Source organism: Triturus cristatus, chromosome 2_1, assembly GCF_964204655.1.
Source record: "Triturus cristatus chromosome 2_1, aTriCri1.1, whole genome shotgun sequence".
In the NCBI taxonomy this organism is placed as follows: Eukaryota; Metazoa; Chordata; class Amphibia; order Caudata; family Salamandridae; genus Triturus; species Triturus cristatus.
In genome coordinates, this window is record NC_140581.1 from 1,008,553,917 (window position 1) to 1,008,579,813 (window position 25,897).

The following is a 25,897-nucleotide window of genomic DNA, read 5'->3' on the forward strand; positions in this document are numbered from 1 at the left end:
CCAGGGACCACCACCTCCCGGGGCTGTGCACTGCATGGGAGGGGGGCCGCGTGCCACCCCTCCTGGAGCCTGTGATGGCCTTGGGGACCGCCAACCCCAGGGCTGGCTCCTGCTTTGTCCCGGGGTGCCCACCCCGGGTCACTGCTGTTTGCAATGACAGGGTGGGAGTCTCGCGGCTCCCGCCCTGTCATTGCAAACTCTGCTTTGCTTCATTGAAGCAAGAGCAGGGAAACCTGCTCTCGCTTCAATGAAGAAAAGCAGAATTCCTTTTCCATAAGGGGACCTGCATGTCAGCAGCTCCCCTTGTGGAAAAGCAATGCCGGCTCCCGCAGGACGCGGGGAGCCGGCTGGACCATGGGGGGATTGGGGACCCCACCACAGTCCCCAATGGATAGGGCAAGCCCTGCGGTATGGGGTCCCCGGGGTCAGAAGTGGCCGGAGATGAGGGCCACGCGGCCCCACTCCCCTGTTGAGAAAAAGAATGGAGAGGCCAGACCGCGGGGTGAGGTCCCCGGGGCCATTTTTGGCCTGAGGAGGGGGGCCTTGCGGCCCCCCTCCCCCCCAAAAAACAAAAAGGATGGCCAGGCCCCAGGTGGATGGGGTCCCCGGGGCAAGGATTGGCCCAGGAGGGGGGCCACGTGGCCCCCCTCCCCATAATAAAAAAATAAAAAAACACGCAATGGCCGGCCCCCGGGGATGGGGTCCCCGGGGCCATAAATGGCCTGAGGAGGGGGGCCACGCAGCCCCCCTCCAAATATATTATTTAAACAACACTGGCCATGCCCTGGGGGACGGTCCCCGGGTCGAATATGGCCTTGGGAGGGGCCCACGTGGCCCCCATCCAATTAAAAAAATAAAATAAAAAATAGGGGTCAGGCACTGGGGGATGGGGTCCCCAGGGCCCATAAAATAGAAAATGAAGGGGGGGCACACAGCTCCCCTTCTTAAAAAAAAAGACCGGTATCACCGAGGCCCCGCCCCCTCCCACTAACCCTCTGCAAGCACGCCCTGTGGCACGTTTTAAGTTGGGGAATTAATTCCCCTTCAATACTGGGGGTCCCTGGGGGCCAACTAGCCCACCAGGTACCTCCAGTAAGCACCACAGGGCTGCGTTGCAGAGAGGTGGTCCAGGCCACGCCCCTTTTTACACCTCTCTGCTACGCAGCTCTGTGGTGCTTACTGGAGGTATCTGGTGGGCTTGTTGGACCCCAGGGACCCTCAGGATTCAAGGGGACTTTATCCCCCAACTTAAAACGCGCGACGGGGCACGTTTGCACTGTGGTGAATGGAGGGGGTGGGGCCTGAGGTGACATATGTGCAAACACGCCCTGTGGCTCGTTTTAAGTTTGGCAATTAATTCCCCTTCAATCCTGAGGGCCCCTGGGGGCCAACTAGCCCACCAGGTACCTCCAGTAAGCGCCACAGACCTACGTTGCAGAGAGGTGGTCCAGGCAAAGCCCATTTTTACACCTTTCTGCAACGCAGCTCTATGGTGCTTACTGGAGGTACCTGATGGGCTTGTTGGACCCCAGGGACCCTCATTATTTGAGGGTACTTAATCCCCCAACTTAAAACGTACCACAGGGCGTGTTTGCACAGTGGTGAAGGGAGGGGGCGGGGCCTGAGGTGATGTGTGCAAACACGTCCTATGGCGAGTTTTAAGTTCGGAAATTAATTCCCCTTCAATCCTGAGGGTCCCTGGGGGCCAACTAGCCCACCAGGTACCTCCAGTAAGCACCACAGGGCTGCGTTGCAGAGAGGTGGTCCAGGCCACGCCCCTTTTTACACCTCTCTGCTACACAGCTCTGTGGTGCTTACTGGAGGTATCTGGTGGGCTAGTTGGACCCCAGGGACCCTCAGGATTCAAGGGGACTTTATCCCCAAACTTAAAACGTGCCACGGGGCGCGTTTGCACAGTGGTGAAGGGAGGGGGCGGGGCCTGAGGTGACATGTGTGCAAACAAGCCCTGTGGCGCATTTTAAGATGTAGAATTAATTCCCCTTCAATCCTGAGGGCCCCTGGGGGCCAACTAGCCCACCAGGTACCTCCAGTAAGCACCACAGGGCTGCGTTGCAGAGAGGTGGTCCAGGCCACGCCCCTTTTTACACCTGTCTGCTACGCAGCTCTGTGGTGCTTACTGGAGGTATCTGGTGGGCTAGTTGGACCCCAGGGACCCTCAGGATTCAAGGGGACTTTATCCCCCAACTTAAAACGCGCCAGGGGGCACGTTTGCACTGTGGTGAATGGAGGGGGTGGGGCCTGAGGTGACATATGTGCAAACACGCCCTGTGGCTCGTTTTAAGTTTGGCAATTAATTCCCCTTCAATCCTGAGGGCCCCTGGGGGCCAACTAGCCCACCAGGTACCTCCAGTAAGCGCCACAGACCTACGTTGCAGAGAGGTGGTCCAGGCAAAGCCCCTTTTTACACCTTTCTGCAACGCAGCTCTATGGTGCTTACTGGAGGTACCTGATGGGCTAGTTGGACCCCAGGGACCCTCAGGATTTGAGGGTACTTAATCCCTCAACTTAAAACATACCACAGGGCGTGTTTGCACAGTGGTGAAGGGAGGGGGCGGGGCCTGAGGTGATGTGTGCAAACACGTCCTATGGCGAGTTTTAAGTTCGGAAATTAATTCCCCTTCAATGCTGAGGGCCCCTGGGGGCCAACTAGCCCACCAGATACCTCCAGTAAGTGCCAGAGTCCTGCGTTGCAGAGAGGTGGTCCAGACCACGCCCTTTTTTACACCTCTCTACAATGTAGCTCTGTGGCGTTTACTGGAGGTACCTTGTTGGCTAGTTGGACCTCAAGGACCGTCAGGATTCAAGGGGACTTAATCTTCCAACTTAAAACGGCCACAGGGCGTGTTTGCACACGTCACCTCAGGCCCCCCTCCCTTCACCACTGTGCAAACGGACCCCGTAGTGCGTTTTAAGAGGTAGTTTTAATCCCCCTGCCATATTATGTACTAGGGTCTTACAGAAGGGGTCATGCTAATCACAGGGGTACCCCAACGCAAAGTGTTCCCTGGTGTATGTAGGTGTTTTCACTGTATTCTAAGTGTCTTTTAGCATCAAACTGGCTGTAGGCCTGGTTAGTCAGAGTCAGTTGCCACCAGTACCCATCAGAAAAAGTTGTGGGTACAGGAGGATTTTGCAACAAGGCCTCTTTCTGCTCCTCTGTTGGTTCTTTTTGCACATGTCTTGCTTCTTCCTGTCTTTGTCTTTGTACATGTCCTACCTCTGTAGCCATAGTTAGAAATTAGCATTTAAAAAACCTTAGGAATTCAATGAAAAAACCATAGGTTTTAGGGAAAGTTATAGTTAGCTGGATATTTCACACGTACAAAACCATAGAAATTCCCCCGTTATAGTTAGTTCAACTAACTATAACTCGCGCCCCCGCAATGCACTGCTGATGACGTCACATATTACATCACTCATGACATGGTCAGTGACATCACTGATGACATCTCAAATGACATTACTGATGACATCACTGATGACATCATCCAGTGACTGTGTGTTTCTGTAAAGTTTAAATATGTTTAATATATATAGGGAAGGCGTATTGAAGAATGTGTGGATGTATAAGTGTCTGAATGGATGGTTTAGTAGGTGCGTGACTGACTATAAGTGAGTCATTAAATGTATCTTACTGAATGCATGGGTTAGTGACTAAACTGTGTGAATGTCTGTATCCATCTGTCTGTTGGTGTGTAAGCGGTGACATGGGTTTGTGAATAGCTACATGAGTGTCTATATGGGTTATTGATTGGTTGTCTGAGTATCTGTATGGGTGCCCGAGTGTTTATGTGGGTGGGGTGTGTGTGACTCTGTGCATAGATGTGTGATGGACTGTATGGGTGGGTGAGTGTGTGTATGGGTGTGTTAGTGAGTGAATGTATATCTCAGTGGTACATATGTGAGTAACTACATATGTGAAAAGCAGTATATATGTGTGTTGGAGTACATAAATGGCTATAAGTGAGAGTGTCTGATTGTGAGAGTGGCTGTATGGATGAGTGTGCGCTTGTATCAGTGATTGTATAAGAGCATACGAATATGCTAGTATTTGTATGAGTGATTGAGCTGGTGTGTGTATAACTGTATAGGTGAGTAAATGGCAGTGTGATTAATTATTTGCATGACTGACTAGGTGTGTGAGTACCTCTATGGATGAGTGGTGGTGTGTGAGTGTTTATATAGGTGTATGAGTGCATATGATAGTCCTGTACTGAGTGACCATAAGTATGAGTGACTGTACGGGTGAGTGAGTGGATGTGTGTGTAAAGCTAAGAATCAGTGAGTGGGTATGTAGTTATTGCTGTGGTAGTGTCTATGGTTTTGAGAATTGCAGTTTGTAATTTAGAGTGGATGTATCAAAGGTTATATTAGGGTGTGAGAAGATGCATCAAATTATCACATGGATGATGTCATCAGTGATGTCATCAGTGATGCCATTTGAGATGTGATCAGTGATGTCATGAGTGATGTCACTGACCATGTCATGAGTGATGTAATATGTGACGTCATCAGCAGTGCATTGCGGGGGCGTGCGTTATAGTTTGCTGAGCTAACTATAATGGGGGAATTTATATGGTTTTGTACGAGTGAAATGTCCAACTAACTATAACTTTCCCTAAAACCTATGGTTTTTTCAGTTAATTTCCAAGGTTTTTTAAATGCTAATTTCTAACTATAACGTGCCTGAAACCTATGGTTTTTTTCAGTGAATATAAATATATCCACAACTGCTTCCTCTAAATATCAAAAGGAAGTCCGCACTCGAGATGTGAGTATTCAAACAGAATTTATTTTCAGCCAATGATGCTAAAAACAACAGCTTAATGTTGATGCAAAACAATGTTTAAAAGTAGCAGTGTTTCGGCTTTCAGTGCAGCCATTTTCAACTGGTTGGAAATGCTGCCCTTAATTTAAGTACTTGCAGATAAGTTCAAATTTGGCTGAAATAGAAAAAATACTCAATGCTCTACGTCACATAAATCATTTGTGATAACTGGCTATTGCCTTTAAATTAATCACTTGACAAAATGTCCTCTTGCGGTGTGAGCAAATGTAACTCTGTGCAAAAAATGTTCATTATAAAGTCCAGCACTCATTTGTATTGCTGTTAAAAAGTTTTTACAGTCATTGCAATGCAATTCCATGACTCACACCTCACCAATCGGCAAATGCCTTCCGTGGACCCAGCACCAACATATGTCATCAGGAAAGGGTATTCCTTCAATTACCTTTGGGGGCTCTCTGCTTTTCACTTCTCTTGACCTTCACAATTTCGCGGTATTCATGTGTGCACTAGAACGCTGGGGGTGCAGACTGACGTCACCGCTGGCGTCTAAACATCCACTACTGCTTGGTCCAAATATCGAAAGGAAGTCCGCACTCGAGGTGTGAGTATTCAAACTGAATTTATTTTCAGCCAATGATGCTAAAAACGGCAGCTTAATGATATTTAAAGGTAGCAGCTTTACTTCAGGGCGCGTTTCGGCTTTCAATGCAGCCTTTATCAACTGGTTAGAAATGCTGCCCTTAATTTAAGTACTTGCACATGAGTTCAAATACGAGTGGAATTGAAAAAAATACTCAATGCTCTACGCCACATAAATCATTTGTGATGCCTGGCTATTGCCTCTAAATTAATCGCTTGACAAAATGTCCTCTTGTGGTGTGAGCAAATGTAACTCTGTGCAAAAAATGTTCTTTATAAAGACCAGCACTAATTTGTATTCCTGCTAAAAAATAAGTACAGTCACTGCAATGCAATTTCATGACTCACACCTCACCACTTGGCAAATGCCTTCCGTGGCCCCAGCTCCGAAATATGTCTTCAGGAAAGGGCATTGCTTCTATTACCTTCGGGGGCACTCTGCTTTTCGCTTCTCGTGACCTTAACAATTCCCTGGTATGCATGTGTGCACCAGAACACTGGGGGCGCAGACTGACGTCACCGCTGGCGTCTATACATCCACAACTGCCTCCACCAAATATCAAAAGGAAGTCCGCACTCGAGGTGTGAGCATTTAAACAGAATTTATTTTCAGCCAATGATGCTAAAAACGGCAGCCTAATGTTGATGCAAAACAATGTTTAAAAGTAGCAGGTTTACTTCAGCACCACTTTCGGCTTTCAGTGCAGCCAATCAACTGCTTAGAAATGCTGCCCTTAATTTAAGTACTTGCACATGAGTTCAAATTCGACTGAAATAGAAAAAATACTCAATGCATCAATCATTTGTGATGCCAGCTATTACCTTTAAATTATTCACTTGACGGGGAGCGTCGCTTGGCCGGCTGCAAGATGGCCGCACTCTAAGTGGGCTCTGCCGGCCAAGCTAAAATTCCATCATCATCCTGCAGATGACTACACTTCAACAGCTCATGGACAATATTTCCTGACTTCACCTGAGGCATTGTTTGATACCGCTCCTGACTCTTGGTGATGATTTGGGGCTGAGTTATACTGCCCGACTGCAACGCTGGGCCCGGGCATCAAGGTCAGCCAGGATCGGCCCTCCTCCCTCTGTGCCTGGCTCGGTTCTTGGAGCTCCACACCGCCTGCAGGACGCCGGAGGACCCCGCGTTGATCGGACTGGTGAGTGACGCTGCTACTGCGGCTTGCTCCGACGGGGCTGGGGGTCCGCGAGCTGCACCGCCCAGCCCGGGCCCTTGTGACTCTGGCACCATATTTCCTCCCTTCCTGTCACATTCTCCGGCGCAGATAGGCATCCGGGCCCAAAGACGGGAGCGCCGTACCCCCACATCTCCCCGTTGTTGTAGCCACAGACCAGCGCGCGCTCCCGGCCTCATCCCCGCAGTGCTGTGTGGGGAGCCCTGACTGCTCTCACACCCTGGCTTCCGCCTTCTACGGCCCGACGTGCCTGGACCGCGCCGTCCCTGTGCCTGGTGCCCCGCCTGCTCCTCGGAGGTACAGGGCCCTGGGCCCAAACTTAAATTGCTTCCTTCATTGAGCTGGTAACCCTCAACTGTGGATCAGCACTGCTTTGGCCCTGCAGGCCTGCTCTTGGATGCAGAGTTGAACGGGAAGCCCGTAACCCAGACGCACCTCCTGCTGTCTCTCTCCACGGCCCACCATGCCTCCGCTTCTCTGCCCCCGCTGCTGGTGCCTGGTGCCGCTTCTGTTTTTGGGTCGAGCCATGCTCTGGTCCTCATTTGCTGCTGCACCCTGCCCTTGGGCCTGCTCCGCTTCATAGGCCGGACCTGCTTCGGCCCGGTGGCCTGTACTGCGCCACAGCATAGCCCCTGGACAGCTATCCTGCACCCTGTGAGTTCGTCTTTGCAGCTTTTTATTTGGGCATATGCCGACTCTCCACTCCTCGATCATTTCAACGGGGGCGGCTTCCTCGTAACTACCTGGACCTCACGTTGTGATAAGTTGGATCCCCTGCACTTGCTTTCTCCTCTGCCACCTGCCCAGCCCCGCCACCATTGGCCCTGCAGGGTAGGCTCTACGTTGGGTAATTGCCTAACCTCAGTGTGGAACCCGGGTGCTCTCTTGGTAACCTCACCGCCGTCGGATCAAGGGGGGTGCTACTCCGGCATTTTCTAGCTGTGCTGCCGTCCTGTTGCCCGCGCTGTCAGCCACGTCTCTTTGCCACCTTTTCAGCGCCCATTGCTCTTGGAGGTCAGCCACGGCTGCCCCCCAGTACAGGGGTTTCAGCTATCTCTACAGTTTTGTCTATATCTGCTGTGGGGGGGTGGCCTGCCCACCGCGCCCTTTGCCGCTGCTCTTCTTGTTCGCTCCACCTCCCCCCTGTTCCCCGGTGGTGTCTTCCATCTGGGTCTGCCCGCCATGGAAACTGACCCTAAGCAGCCCAAAATCACCTTTGACCAGCGCAGATCGACTTTCCAGAACAGCGCGGGTTCGGACAGTGGCGGCCCTGCGACCACCATGGAAGCATCTCCTGCTCGAGACGATGACCTGCAGGCAATTATGCTCAACGTAAAATCAACGGTCACTGGAATCGCAGCCCAACTGGACCAACTCTCTGCCCGCCTGGACTCGGTAAAGGCCCGTATTGACTCCCACGACAATCGGACATTGAGGATGCCGCCACTCAGGACCATCAGAAATTGCTGCAGTTGGACAAAATACTAGATATCATCCAGAATAAAAATGAGGCCTTGGAGGCGTGTTCCCGTCAGAGCAATCTCCGCATCACATGTGTACCAGAATCCACCAATATCTCCCGCATGGAGGACTTTGTGGAGCAACTTGTCAAGGAACTATTCAGTGACATTCTCTCCCCAGTTTTTATTGTTGCACGTGCACATCGCTCCCTTGGCCCACGCCCTGGTCCTGGATTACCTCCTCGCCCCATCATTGCAAAAATTCTAAATTTCAGAGATCGGGATGCCATTCTCCGTGCAGCACGCGACAGGGGCCAAATCAATTATCAAGGAAACTCACTTTCATTTTACCCTGACTATACTCTCATTGTCCAGGCTGCCCATCGTGAATTCCTTCCTGCAAAGCGCATCCTACAAAAACATGATGTCTTACTCACTGGCCGACCCAGCAAAGCTGAGAGTCCAGCAGGGCGCAAATACGCTCGTGTTTCCTGATCCCAGAGATTCCCTCACCTTTGCCAAGAAACTCGATAAATCATCATGCTCATCACCATCCTGCTTCACTGTGGGGGAGTATGCTGAGCTTTGCCATGCCCTCACGGGATAAATCCCTCTCCTAATGTTGTTTCCCTTCTTCCAAGTTGTGGGTTCCTGGGGAGGGTAAGGGTAAGGGTGGTTTCTCAGCCTGATTGGGGGGTTGGAGTGGGTACGGGGGTGTTGGTCCTTTTGGTCATGTTTTTTGGGTTGCAAGTGTGGGGCGGTAGGGTTTGGGGTGGTGTTTGGGGAATGTTCCTGACTACACTTGGTCTGTTATTCCTTCGCCAGAAACAGGGTTTCATATTACATTTTGTGTGGGGGGTTGGGTTTCTTGGTTTTCCTATTATTTTACTGCGATTTCTTCGCTTCTGTGTCTGCATCTTCCAATTCCTATCAGTATGCATCACCTTATTGTTAGACCTGTTCAGGGCTGCATGTTAGTACACGGCATCCTCTCTTTCCTGACAGATACTATTTCCTCCCTCAGAGCTTTCCGCTCCCTGGTGGTTACGCCCATGGTTTGGTTGTACATTACTGCAGGTCACCGGCTGTTCCAGTACGTACTTTATGCGTCTGCCCGGCTCCTCCTCCTGTCAAGTTATGCTTGCCCGAGCACACAAAATGGCATTTTCCGCTTTCTGGCCTCTTACACTGCATTCTATTTTTATCTAGTTATACAACAACATGACTGACACCATATTTTGGACCTGGAATATCTTAGGTCTTAATGATCACCGTAAAGCCAGGCTCATTCACTCACACCTACACCGGCATAAGGTCGACATTTGCCTTCTGCAGGAAACCCACCTGTTGCCTGCGACCTCCACCAGACTTCAGTCACGCTACTGGGGTGAAACGCACCCCTCTTTTTATTCCTCCTATTCTTGGGGAGTGTCAATTTTGATAAGAACGGGGCTCCCTTGGCACACTACCCAGGTACTTACTGACCCGGACGGACGGTATGTTATCTTGCACGGCACCCTTTTGTCCCAACCAACGACGGTTGCTGCTGTGTATGGACCCAATTCGGATGAGCCTGATTTTTTCACTCATATTTGGCACCTTATTTCTTCCCTGAGGCCGGCGGCCCTTCTCTGGGGGAGTGATTTTAATGTTACACTTTCTGCAGTCTTGGACCGCTCCGGCCCCCACTCTTCCCACCCTCACTCTACTGATTTACTTCAATCCATACTCACAGACAAGTCGTTATATGATGCCTGGCGTCACTTTTGCCCGAGGCCCGTGAGGGTACTTGCGTCACCGGTGCTCGTGGCTGCTGGTCCCGTATTGATCTATGGGTTACCTCCCCTGATGTCGTCACATGGCTTACCTCCGCAAATCATATGGCACGCACCTTCTCCGATCATGCGCCAGTCCAGCTTTGTCTTTGCCTCCCTAACTCTCCACGGCACGCTTTCACATGGCGGCTCCCTCCGAATGCCCTCCGCGATTCCGTTTTCTGTGACGAGATCCAAACAGTGATTACCAACTACTCTGACTTAAATGTCGGCTCTGTGGACTCAGCGTCTATCCTTTGGGAAGGCTTCAAGACAGTGATACGTGGCGAGTGTATCTCGAAACAAACTGGTGTCCTTCGCTCCATACGCACCTCTTTGGACAAGTTAGAATCGGAGATTAAGGCTCTCGACGCAGAACATGTAGCCCACCCCAGGTCTGAGACCCAAGCGAGCTTGCGTGAAAAACATACTGAATTCACTGAGGAGGCGGATAGGAAACTCTCCTTTCTCCTTTCTTGCTTCGGTGAAGGCGATCAGCCTGGTAAGACCATGGCAAACCTCCTACACCCCCCGTGCTGAGTCGTATGTCACGGCTCTCCGGGATGGTGGCCCCACTAGAAATACCTCCCCAGAAGAAATTAAGGCTCGTTTTATGGACTACTATTCGCAACTCTACACCGCCGGTTCCCCCCCTTCGCGCGAGGCTTTCGAACAATATTTCTATACCCTTGCGCTGGTTTGGTTGGAAGACTACCATCGCAAATTCTTAGATGAGCCCTTCTCTAAGGAGGATATACTTGCTGCCATAAATAGTTTGCCCAGTGATAAGGCCCCTGGTCTCAATGGCCTCCCGGCCTCGTTCTATAAGACTTTCGCTCCGCTTCTTGTGCCACGCCTGGCCGCTATGTATAATTATTCCTTTGACAATGGCCTTTTCCCGCAGTCCCTCTGGGAGGCAATGATCACTCTACTACTTAAGCCGGACAAGCTGGCTGACTGTCGCGACTCTTATCGCCCCCTTTCTTTAATTAACATCGATAATAAGATTTTTGCTAAATTATTGGCCTCCCGTCTGCTCCTCCTTAAGCCCCTCATCGCCCTCCCCGACAAGTCTGGTTTCATCGCTGGCCGTGTCACCTCTCACAACCTCAGGAACATTTTTTTGGTTCTTCATCAAATCAACCCTGATCTCCCTGCTGTAGCAGCTCTACTCGATGCCACGAAGGCATTCAATACACTTGAGTGGCCGTTTCTATTTTTTCTTCTACCGCGCCTTGGCTTCAGTAACATTTTCATCCATAAGATATCACTCCTCTATACCCATCCCTCCGCACATCTTCGGATTAATGGTCAGGTGTCGGATCCTATTTCGTTTGAGCGCAGCACTCAGCAGGGTTGTCCGCTCTCCCCTATGCTCTTCGCTATTGCGATAGAGCCCCTCGCCGCCAGACTCCGGCAACACCATACTCAGAAGGGCATCGGCTTTTCAGTCTGTTCCCTCCTGGTCTTCATGTATGTGGATGACATCACGTTGTATGTCCGCCACCCCCAAAATAACCTCAGCCCCCTTGTGCGTGAGATAATAAGATTTGGTGAATTGTCCGGCATACAGGTGAACTGGAGCAAGTCAATATTGTTCCCTCTCACAGATGCCACCAAGCCATTCACACCGGATTTCCCTTTTGTATGGGCTTCAGGACCCACCCGCTACCTAGGAGTTTGGCTGAGCAGGTACTTAGATGATCTCTGGAGGGCCAAATTTGGACGTGCGGTGGACTGGTTCGAATCGAAAATACCACACTGATGGGTCGCATAGCCGTTGCCAAGATGGTGGTTTTCCCGAGATTCCTCTATCTTTTCTTGAACATCCCCATACCTCTAACTGCCCATTTCTTTCATAAAATTCGCTCTCTGATCATTTCTCTTGTGTGGGCTGGCAAGCAGCCCAGGATTGCATATGATATCCTCACTCTCCCCATGTCGGTTGGTGGTATGGGCGCTCCCAATATTAAACTTTATGCCTTAAGCACCCAGGCCAGTTTTTTACACTTCTGGGTTCACCCTGCCCCTTATCAGCCGCCCTTCGCTGTAGAAGCCGCCCTTGCAACCCCTTGGCCGCTGAACACCGCCCTATTTGCACTGGACACGGTAGAGACCCTGCGCTGGGCTTGGTTGGGACTGTGCCATTTTTCCAACTCTCCTACGATATCGGCTAATACCATGCCGATTGTATGTCATCCTGCCTTCCCTCCTCTGCAACCAACTGGCATGTCTAAACATGCCACTCGCTTGGGACTGACAACATTGGCGGATCTTTACCCCGGAAATATGTTTTACTCTCTTCCTGCTTCCTCTGGTCCAATGGACACTCTGCTCTTTTATCAGCTGCGGGCAATCTGTAGGGAGCTTCACCCAATATTTCCCCAACCTCCACCCTCGATGCTTGCTCTTGACGTTACATATACATCCCCCACTCCCCGCAAGCTGGTAACAAAATGATATGCTCATACGCTGTTGACCACCTTCATCTCTACTGAGCGTGCACGTGCAGCATGGGATGAGGAGTTAGGCTTGGACATTTCCCAAGCTGATTGGCTCTATTGCTGTAACCAGACGTAGAAACTGTCTTGCAACTATCGTCTTCGTCACATACATTTTAAATACCTGCACAGGCTATATCGCACCCCTGTTCAGCTACACAAATTGGGACTCATACCTAACGATAGGTGTATGGGCTGCTCTGCCCCTGCTGCAGACTTCCCTCACCTTGCATGGTTATGCCCCAAGGTGTCGGATTTTGGCTGGAGGTCTGTGCCGCCATCTCTGAGATTACCTCCACCCGGGTTCTTCCCGAACCACCGCTGTGCCTGCTGGACTTTGTCAAGTTTTGTTCGGATGCCTCTTGCCAACTGACTGCAATGCTGCTCGTCCTTGCGAGGCGTAGGGTGGACATGTGTTGGGATCGCAGACCGGCGCCCAGATTTGCCCATTGGCTTGAAGATGCTTCGAGATGCCAGACCCTATTATCTGAGTTCTGGGACCTTATGCCAGCGAGGTCTCGCCCACCTGACATATGGGGCCACCTAGTGACAAATCTCCATTCCCAACCACATCCGAGCAGAACTGCCTCTCCCGCGCTCCCCGCCGGCACTCTGCCCGCGGCGTCCGCTGGTCTTGGTCAGTGATTGCCTCCCTCCTTGACCATATTCCCCCCCCCGACCGGACCTGTTCCTTCCCCTACAGTGCTATCACCACTTTCTACAGCTATTTGTTGTTTACGGTGCTGCTGCCGTGTTGTACAGGACAATGCTACTGTTGGACTCAAATGTCTCTATGTCTATTGTATTTTGAGGATTGCCTGATATGTACGACACACTGATTTGATGCAAAAGTGTATTGTGACCATGCTGAAGTTGTCAATAAAGGTTTTGAAAAAATAAAAAAATGAAAAAATTTAAAAATGAATCGCTTGACAAAATGTCCTCTTGTGGTGTGAGCAAATGTAACTCTGTGCAAAAAATGTTCATTATAAAGTCCAGCACTCATTTTATTGCTGCTAAAAAATAAGTACAGTCACAGCAATGCAATTCCATGACTCACACCTCAGCACTCGGCAAATGCCTTCCGTGGCCCCAGCTTCGAAATATGTCATCAGGAAAAGGCATTCCTTCTATTACTTTCAGGGGCACTCTGCTTTTCACTTCTCGTGACCTTCATATATGTATCTCAAATTTTTGTTGCTTCAGTTAACTATAACTGGTGAATTTCAGTGATTTTTTAGTTCAAAATATTATGTTGCCACTGCCATTGTTACCTAGCTATAACATTACTTTGACCTTTATTTTTTTCAGGGAATTTCTAAAGTTTTCTTGAATACATAACTATAACTGCCACTTTAAACTTAGTTTTGTTTAGTGAATTTCACGTTTTTTTTTAATGTAAGTCACTGTGGTTGCATAAAAGGCAGGAATATTGGTATTGTCAAGGTTTCATTGCAATGTCTGTCAATACACATTTAAAGAAAGCAATTGTAGTCGAAACAACATTAGACAAGTGTCAGACACTTTCTTTTACACTCCTCAAGCAACATTATGCAGTCATAAGACCAACCACAAGGGGTCCCTGCATTTCCAAGCTGAAGAGCAAAAGTTCCAGCTCGGGGTATGCTAAAAAAATATCATCTCATTCATGATCTATAGACCCAAGGAAACAGGATTTTTTTCGTAAGTATTTCTGGGAAGCTTCTGTACTCCCTGCAGCCTCACGCAACAATTTAAAAATATGCTAGTGGTGCCCCTGCCCAGGTTGAGGCACCACAATGCAACAACATATATTTAAATTAGCCCACAAAGGGCATTTTGGGGTGCTCCTTACCAAAGCAGTGAATAATGATAAATAAGTATTATTCTTTCTTTCTTTTACTATTTTTATTACTTTTTTGTGGGTGTACTGGATCCACCCAGGAAAGCCACATTTGTTTTTTGTCGTGGGTTGCGGGGGAGCCTCAGGGCTCCTGCAACATCTGCTAGCACCCGGCCAGCACACATTGTGGTAGCCGGCAGGAGCTATTAACTTGTTTTTGGGATGGGGGTTCCAGTTCACCTGAAGAAACCACATCTCTTCCATTTGTTGGGGCCACGGGGGGAGTTCCAGGACCCACACAACCCCTGCTGGCTCACTGGCTAGCAGTATCCCAGTATCCCAGTCTCACCAAGGGTAACCAAATCTCTTCCAGATGTGGAGGTTGCGGGGAGAGTCCCCAGGCCCCCACGTCCCCTGCTTGGTTCCAGGCCAGCACCCATTGTGGGTGGCAGTGGGAGATGGGAAATCCACATCTCTTCCATACATTGGAGTCCACAGTGGGAGCCCTGGTACATGGCCCTCTAAAAATGTTTTTTTTAAACTGTTTATGGCCCTGAGTGTCCCTTTGGGACTTGCCCACCAGGACCAGGGGGACCAGGGTATCTCTTCCCTATCCCTCTTTATGGGGGTTATTGTTTTTACAGGACAAGGTAATGAGTCCACAAGTACTAAAATGGCTTCCGCCACATCTATCAATCAGGTCTTATCTTTAAAACTATTGGAACCACAGAGGATGCACGTCCCCATAAATACATAAATTGTGAACCTTAATTTCTCAAAAACTACTGAACCTATTTACACCAAATCACAAAAAGAAGATTTTCTGGACCAAGATCTAGCTGTCTGCAAATTAAGTAGCTATATGTTTACAAATTAAAAAATGTAATATCAATTATTAATGAAAACATCTATGTTATTTTAATATTAAAATACCACATGTAGAAATCAAAGAGAATCTTCAGGATATGGCACACAGACATTTCGTGTTTGAGTCAGGAAGTGTTTGACTGTCAGCAATGAATACTGAGTATGGTTTTAAAGCATGTTATTCACTCATGAGAATACATAGTTTTTTTTAATATTCATGGTGCTCCTTTTGATGCGTTTCGAGGGCTGGCCTCTTGTTGGGCTTCTTATGGAAGGCCTTGTTCTAGCTTTAGGCTTCTGTATAAGGGAGATCGTGCTTGCTTAGCATTTCAAATCTAGCAACACAGCAGCAGTCCACAAGCAGCAGCAAATGGAGGAAAGGACACCTACAGTAGGTAATTGGTGTTTGGGGGCACAGTGCTTTGGAGCACTTGCAGGAGGTAAATTATTTGAGACTGTAATGGGGCTTCTGTGGAATAGGGAAGAGAAAGCAGGAGACAGGTAAGTAATGCATCTGAGTAATTCACAGGAGGACCTCACTTTGCTGCATGTGAATAAGCACACCTTTTCATACTATTCACCCAGCAGAGTAGGTTTAGGGCATTTATGCTTTTTGGGCCCTTGCATGAGCAGCCCCTTCAACCACACTGACATGTAATAACCTGCACAATGCATCTTGGGAATGGTAGTTTTGATTGTTAACATGTTAAGCATTGTTTTAAGTGGCCAAGGTCCTGTCTCTACTGGGCCCTCGTGTCTGTACTTGACAGTGCTGACTCAGCAAAAGAAATCTGGAAGCAAAATCAAAATCTGTGTTTGGAAGCTATGCCTGACTAATGTCATTGTGGAGGGGGTGTTCGGGAAGGAAACAGAAAGAGAATGACAAGTAGGAGAATACAGGCCAAGAGGTTGATCACTAGTAGGGCTAGGATGACCAGAGCCATGAGGACCAGGACAAGAAGAACCTAGCCCATGGAAACCTAATCTATGAGCACCAGGGTTACCAATGACAAAGGGGACCAAGAACAAATGGACAATGAGGAACACAAAAATGAAAAACAACACTAGGGGTATCGATATCAGGGAGGGCCAAGAGGATGCGGAACAAGGGGATCCGAACCCAGTGGACAAGGGCCTGAAAGAACAGAATGACCAGAGGAAGAAGGAACAGAATGCCCTGGACTATGGGTCAGGAGGACCGAGCACTATGAGGGCTAGGGAACCCAAGGTCCGTGGACCTAGCATCAGAAGACTCAATACATGAGGGCCAGACAAAGGAATACCAGTACTAAGACCAGGACTACATGGACCAAAGTGACCAGGATCAAAGAGATTAGGAACAGGTAAAAGAGGAGACTAGATAAACCAGGGAAGCCAGACAAGAAGGACTGATGGAGGAATATTAGGATGAGGAGGATTAAAAGGTCCAGGCTGTGAGCCTGTGCAATAGGAGACCCAAGATCCAAACAACTAGGGGCAGAAGTACATGGGAATTATGACCAGTCATACCAGAACCCGCAAGTACAGGGCCAGGAAGTTATTAGACTAGCATGATCCGGAGGTGAAGGAACATCAGCACAAGGAAAGTCTAGGATGATCTGTTACAGGAGAAATTATTGAAGAGCAATGTGGCCAAAGAACAGGAAGACTAGAGCCAGGAGGATCAGAGCCAGATTGAAGAGGACTAGAGAGATCAGGACCTATAGGGCAATGGCCAGTATGTCCAGGATACTAGGATAAGCAGGACAAGGATTAGAAAGACCAAGGGAAGCAGTACCAAGGGCACCCAGAAGACCAGAGCAAGAAGACAAGGTAAACTTAAATGATCGTGACCAGAAGAACCAGAAACAGAGCTAAGAGGGTCATGAAGAGCAGTACCTAAGGGTCCAGCGATCAGATTACCAAGTGGGGCAGAGAAATCATTTCAATTTGCAGGACTAGGGTGAGGAGGATCTGAGGTAAGAAGGCCAACCAACATCTGGAAGACTAAGTGGAATGGACAGTGGCAGGCAGGAGGACTAGGACCAAAATGACTGGGCTCAGGAGAACCCGGACAAGGAGAACCTGGATCAACAGGACCTGGATCAATGGCTGCAGTACCAGTAGGAGTAAATGGACAAGGAACAGATCCAGGTGAATAAGTACAACCCAAACCAGGAGGAAAAAGACTAAAAGTGATAGGACACTAGCAACAAATGGGACCAAGACATGAGATACCAGGGCTAGGAGGTTGATGGTGAGGAGAACCAAGACAAGGTGAGTAGGACCAAGAAAACCACGAAGGAACAGGGTCAGATGGGCCAAGCTCTCATAACCAGGAAGGGCCATGATGGCCAAAATGTCAAGTCTATGAGAACAAGCACAATAGGATAAGATGGACCAGACGACCAGCACCAAGGAGAGCTAAGATACCAGGTGGGTCAGGTTCAGAAGAACTAGGTCAAAGAGAACCCAAACTATGAGGAACAGGACCAATCAGGGACAATGGACACCGAATCTCAACAAGGACAAAGACTATGAAAAACAAGAATAGCATGACCTTGGCCCGGATGGCCAGGTAGCTGAGACCAAGTACACAGGAAACAAAGGACTAAAGGGACTAGGAAGATCAGGGCAAAGAGGATCAAGACCTTGAGTATCAGGACCACGAGGGCCAGGGTGAAAAAGAAAGGAGGTCAAAACCAGGGACATCAGAACCAGGATGATCACAGCCTTGAGGTCTAGGGCCATAGGGCTGTCAACAGGATAGTCCAGAAGATGAACAACAGGATCGCCAGCCAAAAAAGAACCAAATTAAGGATAACCATGATGAGTTTGTGTAGCAACACAAGGACAAGCAGCAGGAAGACTAGGGCCAAGAGGATCAGACCCAGATCCCAGAAGACAAGATCCAGGCCAATTGGACTGGGTCCAGAATAAGCAAGGAATATAGGGGGTCCGTAACAAGAATACCAGAAGTACTAGAGCCAGGGAGGCCAGAGAAAAGAGAATTGGAAGGATCAGTACCTATATGATCAGGAACAAGCCTATGAGTGTCAGGGTGACCATTGGAAGAAACAGTGCAATTTGTACATGTACACTTTTCTTAAGTTGCCTTCTTTTCTACACAATGACTTTTGACACACATTTGCTTGCGTGAAAGTGCAGGATTAGTTTCTCCGAAACCACAATGCTTACATTTCCACTTTGTAGTCACACTATCATGATACCTTGAACATTTAGTCAAAGACCTAAACATACATTGTGCAAATGCTGTTGTTTGTTGTTCATCCGTAAGGCGACACAACTATCACAAGAGGATAAATAGTGTCAGCCTAGCTGAAGCCTTGGCACAGAAGCATGGCTGCTGCTATTATATATACACACATTTCAATTTTCAAATGAGAGGAGCACTCTGTTGTCACTGCGAGGTCACTGTTTGTCGTGGTCTCAGTCCAGCTGATTCCTCTTCGAAGAGGGATGTTCAACCTGTGACCAAGACGGTGACCTGTACACACTTACCTTCAGGTAATGGGGAGTTAGATCATCCAGTTGGGGATTCTTGACAGAACACCCAACCTAGGCAACTAGGTTAGGGACCGCATAGTAGGAGTACAATATACACAGTTCTTATATGCCTGCTTATATACACAGTCGGCACAATGGTGATATTGTTTATCCTTTTCACTGTTCTCATATTGCTAATCTCTTTCATCTGCTTCTGTCTATTAATCGTTGCAGCATATATATTTTACACAAGAATCACCATGGTTCAATAAATATTGAAACAACCCTTTGAGCATTTCTTGTGTATCTCTCTGGGTATGCATGAATGACTGAGTGAAAAAGGTTCTAGATCTGTTACCACGATTCCTTGGGGAGTCAAGGATGTCATGTTCTGAGGTTGTCCGAACCATTTTTTACCTCCTCAGGTTAAGGGGTACTTATGGTGGCACTGTGAGCTAGCTGGACTATAGGCTAAAATATTCTGAGCTGGTGCATAGAATCAGTCTGGCACCATCCCAGCATTTATGTTATCGAACAAACAAACTCTACCTACTGAGAAAGTGGAAAAAGTACCATACCGGGGACCCCGTCCTCCGGAGCCCTGCACAGTAAAAACATATTCTGCCAGGTTGTCAGCAGTGGGCACGAGATTCTGCCTTTCCTTGGTGCTCCATGGTCTGCTCTTTCTATAAAGGTTTGTGCATTATTCTTTACTTTATTTTGTTTTTATTTTTACACACTGTCTGTCCTTTTGCCAAAAGGTCGATGAAGACCGAGACACAGTTCCCAAAAATGAGACCTGATCCCCGAAGGCCTAGTGGATGACACCTTTGGAGTGGGACAAACCAGGCAGTAGAAGCGGAGCTTTGTTTACACACGCTTCGATTCCTGTTGAGCGATTAATTCACTTTTTAAGATCTTTCCTGTGGTTGTGTGAATAAATGTGCTCAGCTCAGTGACACATTTGTTTTTTTAGAACATCTCCTTGGGCTTAAGAGTTTCTTATGCGCAACTGTGTTGGGGTGTACATGCAAAATTGGGATGGAATCCCTGTAAGATAGAACATGGGGTAAAGGTGTTAGGGTACTTTTGTAAAACATGATTATTTCATTTTAGTTAAGTCAAATTACACAAAATGGCAACTACAGACAATTTTTGCTTTAGTGGTACATCTCGAAATTGCACCGTGGTGAGTATTATAAAAGTAGACGTACACACTGTCATATGAGGCCTTTCTTTTAAGTCCATCTAATGCCATTCAGAGGTTTCCGGTAACATGTATTGAACAGTTAATTTGCTGTTTCATTAGGTGCTACCTTGAGACAATATGATAATATCTGTTGCCAAGGACGAATGTTACCTTGTTGGTAAAGTCACCAGAACCCAACAAGATGGCATGAGAGGACCATGGTATATATTTTGTACGCATTTGTAATCTTCCTTGTTGGTTTGAATGCCAAATTAATTGCACTAAAGTGGACAAGTTAGTCCAAGATGACAATTAGCAGGGGGATCAGGGCCAAGAGTAACATGGCATGTTGTAAGAGGAACCAGAGAATTAGTCAGGTTAGGAGTAGATGGACTAGGGCCTAGTTGGATAGCTGGATAGGGACCTTTCAGACAAGCAAGATCAGAGTGAGGATCAGAAGTACCAGTATCAGGAGGTCCAGAAAGGGCTAATACAAGGATGAGTCATGAGCAGGGCAAGGAAGACCAGGGTCAGTAGGATTACAACCAGGATACCCAGATTCAGAAAACCAGCACCAGGGTGACCAGAACTAATTAGACCAGGGCCAGGATTAGGATCAGAAGAATGAAAACAACCCAGAAAAGTAGGAATCAGAACAGTACTAGGAGGGGGACCAATGCCTAAGCACACAAAAGGAACTGGAATTGATGTAAGAAGACCAGGAGCAGGAGGACACCTATGTGAGTCTTGGTCACATGTATTAGGATATCCCATTCATAAACGGTTCTTATTCATTATTCTTATACTGCTAATGCCTAAAAACCTCCAACCTTCAACAATGTATAGAAATGGTAAATATTTGCTGAAAATTCAGGGCATCCAAAGTGAATAAAAAGCCAGGATGGTTACACACTGACCTCTGAGTGTATAAGATGTGGTATGATACTGCCACAGTAGTCTGGGGGTGGATCTGAGGGCATAAGGAATGAAACTTGGCAGAGGTGTTTAAAGGTGGATGGGTGAAATTGAATGTGGTATGTGAAGGATGGCAAAAAAGGTTTGGGAAGATGGCTGGAATCAGGACAAAATGGTTAATGTCTAACAAAGGAGTCAAAGGCATATGGCAATCAGCAAAGGGAAGCTTAAGATCATAAGAAGGCTCTGAAGAGCAGAATGGGGTTCATGGAGGCCCAAGATAGGTAATCTCAGATGGCCCAAGGAGGGATTATGTGCGATCCCCAGGTCATCACGCTGACATTGCATGTGTGTGTATGTGAGGTGGGTATGTAGCAAGGAGCAGATTAACTAACAAGTCACGGAAGGCAGCAAAACAACTTGCTGTGCTGTGTTGTGTGACAGGGAGAGAGCAGAAATGTGCAATATCTATTAAGATATGACATATTTCTGCTCTCTCCCTGTGTTGCCGCGCTGTATGCTGCCTTTTACTAACATAGGCACCCTTGTAACATGGTGCAAGGGTGCCTGCATTAGGAGTAGGATTGTTTTTGTGCAGGAATGGGCATCTTCCCACACAAATCCAATCCTTTGAGACAATTTCCTCTTTCTATCCGTGTTGCAGAATGCAGCATGCATAGAACGAGAAAGTATCGAGGAGCAGTACAGATATTTCTCCTCGTTACACCTCACTTGGGAAGGTGTACCATTTTGACACAAGCCCTGATGTACTCACCTTAGTAAATCTGAGATTGCATAAAAGTCCTTGGGTGGATGCATGAGAAAGCCCATGCTTCGCCCATGGAACGCCTTTTCGACAGAGGGTACCGCAAGGCAGCGATTTGCACAGATGACAGCCTGGTCCTGAGATCTCATGATTCATTGTATCCTTGTTTTGGATACTTCCTTTTGGAGCAGCTCTATTGCTGCTGCTGTGAGAGGTATCACCTAGCATGAAGGCTGTGTCTGAATGACAGTCAGAAAATGATATTTGAAAGAGAAACAACCCAAATCAGTTTTGAAACCTCAATAGAGGATTCACATCCCATGTCCGCAAAATTAATATTAAAGTGGAACTGTGTAATGATTGATCAGTAGGTCACAATAATGAAGATATCAAAATGTCTCTGTTTATTTGGTGTCTTCTTTCTTAAAATATTTGTAATAAAGTGAACAGATAAAAATATCTGTGAGTTTCTTTTCTTCTGTGTCTTTGATGCCTATATTTCTTTCTCTCATTTAATCGGAAAATTCAGTCATATTCCAACAGCATTGAATTCAATTAATTATAGTCCCATTCCTTTGCTCGTGGCTTCTCAACAGAATACTTCCACTGATGGCATGGCAAAGTATTTGCCATTGAAGGAAGGACTTTATACCATCTATCCTATTTAGAGTAAAACCTTTCTGTAAGGGACAAACAAAATAAGGACTCCATCACCCTTCAAGAAAATATCCAGTGTGTGAGACCAACAGATCTTTTTGGTTTTTCATAAACAGACTCATGCTTTGTACTGTTCTTCAATGCTTTGAGCACAGACAGGAGCCACCATGACAGCTGTCATTGTAGAGAACTGTCCACAGGGCCATTGGACAACTTTAAATTTGGTGGGCAGAGGTCCCTCAGGATGTCGGAGGTATTGTCCTCTGCCATCTTGACGTGGTTAACTGCGTATTCAAAACTCCAAATTAGGCCCATAGTTTTTCTTACTTCTGTCATGTGATTGAAATAAAGCCTCTCAAATATATTGTGTTGGTCACTTCATAAGGAGACCTATGCAATCGTTTCTATTTGGATAGAATCACCCTAAATATTAGATGGCTCTATGTTACTGAGATACAACATTTCCATATCTAGTTTTTGCTTTTACAATTCATTGTTTTCAGGTATTTTAGTCTGATTTGGTTTTTGTTGTTAGTTTCCTCGCTCTTTTTTTCAATTCCAAAAATAATTTATTGATATTTTATTACCGCAATTGTTGTTGCAAATCATTGATGAGCTAATGACCCCCTAATTGGGGTGGTAACTAATTTGAAAAGGGGAAAGGGTCACCTTAGGACAGGATGTTGGCAGCCTCAGGAGGGGAGAAGTTTTATAAAATCTGCCAGCCAAACAATGCAGAATATCTGCTATTTAGACAGCGACCAGGTAGATAGTGGAGTTGTTCTGCGAATTGCATGGCTGCCAGCTGAACAGTGAAGAATATTTACTATTCATCCAGCAGCTGGGTAAAAATGTAAGTTTTCCTGCCATTTGCACAGCTGCTGGATGAACAGAACAGGTTCTCTACTATTTAACCACCAGGTGGGTAAATACTGAAGTTTTTCTGCTATTTGTATGGTTGCCAGCTGCACATTGCAGAATCTCTTCTGTTTAGGCAGCGGTCGGGTAATTATTAACCCCGGGCGGAGACCTCTGCTCTGCCCGCGGAGTGTGCTGAGATATGCCTTCTCCGTGTTCCGCGGAGAAGGCAAATCTCCGCTCACTCCAGTGCGGAGCGGAGTTGACCAGCCCCCGCCTCCACCCCCCTATTAAGAAGTAAGTTAACATTAATTAAAAATAAACTTAAAACCATTTACCTCTGTACTGCAGCATCCCCGGGCTGCCCTCCTCCTCTTCCTTGCCGTACCGGTAATTCTTGAGAAAACTGAGCATGCGCACGCACCTGCATGCGCATTTCTCAAGCATTACCGGCATCCAAGAGAATCAGTGAGGCTGTGCCACCCCTATCGAGCAGTTTTCACAAGTGTTCCATGACTCCTAGCAGGGCGGCTTCTATGCTGTGATCAGCTCTAAATCCTGACTTGGGGGCTGGAGGACATGTTGAGTTTCTACAATTGTTGAGAATTGATTATTGACATGTTTTTCTAAGATTTTGGACAGAATGGGCAGCAGTGAGATGGGTCTGTAGCCTGCCCAGCTGGAAGGGTCTAAGTGGCACTTTTTCAACAGGGGAAGTACCGTGGTATGTTTCCAAGTTTTCGGTAAATGGCCTTCTCTTAAGGAGGAGTGCAAGAGATTCACTAAGACAGGATATGTGGAAGTAAGGCGCTCAGCTTGGAGGGAAGGAGTGGATCAAGCGGGGAACCCTGTAAAATAGAATGTTTCACAGAGTAGGTTCACACACATCACATGTTAGAGGGTTGAATCAATTCAAGAGTTTGAAGGACCTGTTTATGAAATTAGTGAGCTTACGTAAGAAAGAATCAGCAAAATGATTGGAAGCAATGACACTGAAAAAGTATTTAGAGGTGAATCTTATTCCTAGAGGTTTATGTATAAATATAATTCCAACTGTTGCTGATTTGGATGAAGTGAAAGCAGAAAGATGGGTGACTAAACTGAATCAGACTTACAGAGACGTAATGGATGAATTTTCTGAATCACATTGACAAATACTGATCAAACAAATAGATAAGGTAAACAGAGAAATAGAGTTGTTATATTGTCCCAAGAATACAAAAAAGAATGATGATACTTTGGAAGACATTCTTAATAAATATCAAGAGGAATTGCAAGATAGAATGAGATCTAAATTAATAAGGGATGAAAGATATTTTAAATATAAGAAAACTCTATACATATGCTAAGAAATTTGGCAGCACCCTAGTAAGGGATTAGAGAGACAAAGTCCAAAGTAGAGAGGATAATATGAGCCTCAGTGACCGATCTGGTACAGGAGCTGGCAGTAGCGAGCCAGATCTGGAAAATCCCACAACGTCTAATCAGAATAAGGAAATTAAAACGGTTTCCTCTTCTTCACCTTTTTAAAGAAAAATCAAAACAATCAGGATACTGCAAATGCTGCATCCCTCGCAAGACACAATGAAGGAAATGCCAGGTCAATGCAAAAAAGAATGTGGAGGAGAGGACAATCGAGATCAGACAATAGAAAACACAAAACAAGAGGGAGTCAGTACTCGGGCACGACGCAACAAAGGGATTAGGAAACAGACACTATTGTGCTCAATATTACTAACAGGCCTTAATCAGAATTCAAGAAACAGGTACTGAATAAGGGACTGAGTTTTGCTCCCCCTAATTAATGGGATAGTTTAAGAACTAAACTTTAAAATATTTTGTCTTATAAAAACATTTTACTATTCAAAAGGATGCAAGCACCCTGACTATCAAACATTTGTAAGATATTTTTACTTTAATGAGTCTTGAGCATGGTCAAGAATGTGATATAGCGGATCTAGTGTCCCGATTGGATATAGATTCAGATCTAATGACAGTGAGTAATTTGAGACCTATATCTAAATTTGTACCTAATACTCAATACCATTTTATTGATGTTTTTTGGGAACCTTGTGATGAAAGATTTAGAATCAGAATCTCAAATCAAATGTGAAAGTAGCATGAATAAATATGATCTGAGTGCATTACAAAATTTGAAGGCGGATAAATCAATTATTATCAAACAGGCTGACAGGGGTGGGAATGTTGTTGTCATGAATTTCAAGGATTATAACCTTGAAGCTTATTGTCAGCTTAATGGTGCGTCTAATTATACTAGAGTTGACAAGTCAGTCTTCGATCTGTCTAAAACATAATCTTAAAATGAAATTGCGATCCTATTTTGACAAACAGCTTTTTGATACAGAAAAATGTAATTATTTAGTGGTGGATGTTCCGATCACATCGATAATCTATTTTTTACCTAAAATACACAAGAAAGGTAAATTTCCACCAGGTAGGCAGGTCATTTCTTGCGTTGGATCACACACCGAACATGCTGCAGAATATGTTGATAGTCATTTATCTCCTTTTGTTTCTACTTTATCTTCATATATCAAGGACAGCATGGATTTTTTGGAGGCAAATGACGGACATCTTGTGGGGACCAGAACATTTACTGGTGACCAGGGATGCCAATAGTCTCTATACAAGTATGGAATATTACATAGGAATTTGAGCTATTAAGACTTTTCTTTATTCCAAATCAGCTAGTAATTTGCAACACTCACAGATTATGATCATTGATTTATCTGAATTTGTGCTGACTAACATTTGTTTTTCTTTCTTAAAATGAATTGTTCCAACAAAAGAGTGGTACAGCCATGGGTTTCAGATTTACTCCCTCTTATGCATACCTTTTTATGGGTCTGTATGAGAGGGAGCCTGCCTGGACAAGGGTATGGGAAGAATGCAA